Source organism: Rutidosis leptorrhynchoides, chromosome 3 (assembly GCF_046630445.1).
Source record: "Rutidosis leptorrhynchoides isolate AG116_Rl617_1_P2 chromosome 3, CSIRO_AGI_Rlap_v1, whole genome shotgun sequence".
In the NCBI taxonomy this organism is placed as follows: domain Eukaryota; kingdom Viridiplantae; phylum Streptophyta; class Magnoliopsida; order Asterales; family Asteraceae; genus Rutidosis; species Rutidosis leptorrhynchoides.
Window position 1 is genome coordinate 635,546,436 of NC_092335.1, and position 3,457 is coordinate 635,549,892.

Consider the following 3,457-nt stretch of genomic DNA (forward strand, 5'->3'; position numbering starts at 1 on the left):
TTTGAAATTGATTGTTCAAGCTTGCAAGCGTCACTTGCCCATTTTAATTCTCGACTTGTGCTACACTTTTCCTTGTCAAATCCCGCGGTAAAGGTGCCCATTCATACATGTTGGCCGAGATGTCCTCTAACATAATTTCGACCGCATTTGGTGATTTATACATAAATACCCCACCGGATGAAGAATCAAGATATTGCTTCGTAAAAGTATTACAACCCCGACAGAATGTGTTGATATACTCCTTCTTCATCAAACCATGCGGTGGGCAAGCTCTTAGTAGCTTCTTGAATCGTACTCATGCATCATACAAACGCTCATCACCCCGTTGTGTGAACCCATTAATCTCCATTCTAAGCCGCTCTACTTTTGACGGTGGAAAGAAATGATTGATAAACTCGTTTGTTAATTCTTGAAAAGACCTTATGGAATCGGATGGTAAACTTCGCATCCAAGCTTTTGCGTCTCCTTGAAGTGTGAAGGGGAATGCCCTTAGCTTAAAAGCGTCATCGGTGACGTTTTTGGTTTTGTAAATATCACAAAGATCATTAAAGTGTTGAATATGTTCGAACGGATTTTCATCTATCAACCCATGAAAGTATGTATCCTTGATCAACGTGAAAAAGTTACCCTCGATCTTCCAATTATCGCTTCAATTGGTGGTTTTGTAATAGCCGGTGCTATCATTGTTGGTGCAAAGAATCTAGCGTTCCATATTGGTGTGTCGTTTGGATCATTCAATAATTCTTGATTAACCGGAGGACCATTAGGATTGCCCTCTTCATCGTGAATCGGATTACCGTTTGGATCCATCTCTTCTAAACAAAATGGCAAAGCTTCGAAATTCTTTCTTAATACCCTTTCTTCTCAACGATTATAAACCCCGTTCACGTGTAACATCCGGTGTTTTTCCGTTAAATTTATTTTAACACCGTCTTTTTTTTAAAATAATACCCTTCGTTATTTAAATTCGTAGTTTCCGTTGACTAACGTTCATAATATTTCCGTTATTTAATTATAACATCACTCATTTACTCGAGCGTTTTCAAAATATTCGTTCGGTAAAATCCCGCACCCGCTTCTAAACTCGAGGGACTAAAATTGACACGGGGCAAACTAGTTGACTAGGTCAACTAGTCCACCCCAATCACCACCATTCAACCATCTCCCTCTCTCTCTCTTTCTCTCTAGCAAGAACACACACAAACCCCAACTTCATAAAATCATCATCTAAATCCGGATCGGGAAGCAAACTTCAAAACAAATTACATATTCGTGATCCTCTCATCATCCTCTTCGATTTGGTACCAAATTCACCGATTTTGGGTAACATTTCTAAAACTCTAGATTTCTTTAAATTCGTGTTTTTGACTAGAAATTGTGTTAGTTAGTGTCTATGGCTCGTGTCTAGCATGAATATATGTTTTACTTGCTCGATTTGTTGTTTTGAGTAACTAGTAAGAACAATTGAAATGGGTGTGCTTAATCTTTGATTTTGGATGAGTTAAATGTTGTTAAATTGTTAAAGTTCATGTTTTAATTGTGTTACTAGTATCACTAGCTTCGTTTTGATGCGTAGGTTGATTAAGTAAACTTCAAAAACATGAATATTGATTTTTGCGGATTTTGGTTAGGGTTTGATAGACTTAAAACGAGCTTTTGATGTTTCGAATGCCATGAAATGTTATTAGTAAGTGTTTAGATGCAATGTATGCTTAATTACCTTCGAAACGGCATATCGTATGTGTAAATTGGATTCCCGAATCATAAAATACGTTTTACAAACTTGAAACTTTGATTATGAACGTTCATTGAACATTTGACGAGAATTTGATTATTTTAAATGCATGTTTTGATTGATAATATGTACTTAGTTGCATTCCTCGTCAAAATACCTTTCCAACGATGTATGATAGGCGTTATAAGTGTTTGCGGGTCAAGTGTTGTGTTAGAAAAGGTTTTGGTTCGTGCACACTTGGAAAAACTGACCAGAATTCTCTGCCCAGGTAGTGGCGCGGCGCGCCACATACCCGCGCGGCGCGCAGAATCACCTGGCCAGATTTTGACCTCTTGGACCCATTTCACGTGAAATGTTTGACTAGCTATCGACCTACGATTCACATGAAACTTGTTTTAATATACTTGTATATGAATAACTAGCATAGAAAAATAGTCCGGGACCCGACCCGAACGTGTTGACTTTTTCGTTGACTTTGACCAAGTTTGACTTTTAGTCAAACTTAACCAAACTTTTATGCAAACGTTCTAACATGCTTTTATACGTGATTCTTGCATGAAACTTGACAACGTGATTCACATGCTATACTATTCGAGTCGTAACGAGCCATAGGACTAATTGAACACATTTCACCCGACCTTGTGTCGTAACCGGTTAATTGATACAACTTACTTGTTTAGGTCAAGGCTAAGCAACTTTCATGCACACGTTTACTTGTTGAAGTACCTTTATACTCGTGCACTCGAGGTGAGATCATAGTCCCATCTTTCAACAACTTTTATACTTTTAAATTATGGGATGAGAAACATATACAGTTTTATACTACATACTTTTATACTTTGAACACAAGTACAAGGAAACAAACATTCCACAGCGAGTTAGAACAAAAATCCTCAATTCGATTATCATTAGTTACACTTGCAGGGTGTAAGCGAGAACTTATATTGTGTGGCCATACGGGTTTGACAAACCCTCATTACGGACGGTTCGCTACCGTCTACGGATGAAATATATTTTCGAGAAACAGTGTATGTTCTAACACTATTGTGATGGGGTTCTATGGGAGGAAACGTTAAGTCTTGATAATTGGGTGCTCGCGAACAATACTTTTGGAATGCAAACGATTTTGATAATCAACTATGGGAATACTAAATCTTGTGGTTCAAAAACAACGTTTACAAACACCTATGATTTCACCAACGTTTTTCGTTGACAGTTTTCTATATGTTTCTCAGGTTCATACTCGGCTACTTGATACATGCTTCCGCACACTTTGATTTCTTGCTTGGGGTCAAGCATACATACATGCATACGCTAGTGATAGCACCTTTGGATTCAAACTTTTGTTTACATACTTACGCTATTTACAGCAACTGTGTTTTTAAACTAATTATGTCGCAAGTTATTTCATTTAAACTTTATGACTTTTGTAAACTTAGACTTGTTGTCGAACGGTTTTGTAAACTAAACTTGCAAGTCTTGTACCTTTCAAATGAATGCGACATAATTTTGGTCAAACGAGTCTCATATAGGGACTACGACCACGCAACGGGACCTAAGTTAACGGCGCCGTCAATAACGGTTTTGGTCGGGTCGTTACAAGTGGTATCAGAGCGTTGGTTGTAGGGAACTAGGACGTGCATTAGTGTGTCTAACAGAGTCGTTAGGACGCATTAGTGAGTCTAGACTACAACCGGATAGTTAGCATTTGCATTCTGACAT

The 3,457-nt window shown here is 38.0% G+C and overlaps 1 non-coding gene across 1 annotated transcript; it reads left to right on the forward strand.

Moving 5' to 3' along the window:
* The first annotated feature begins 251 nt into the window (after positions 1 to 251).
* On the forward strand, positions 252 to 358 carry LOC139903765 (small nucleolar RNA R71). Its single transcript, XR_011778558.1, has one exon. It is a non-coding gene; the product is annotated as a small nucleolar RNA R71 (small nucleolar RNA).
* The last annotated feature ends 3,099 nt before the right edge of the window (positions 359 to 3,457 follow it).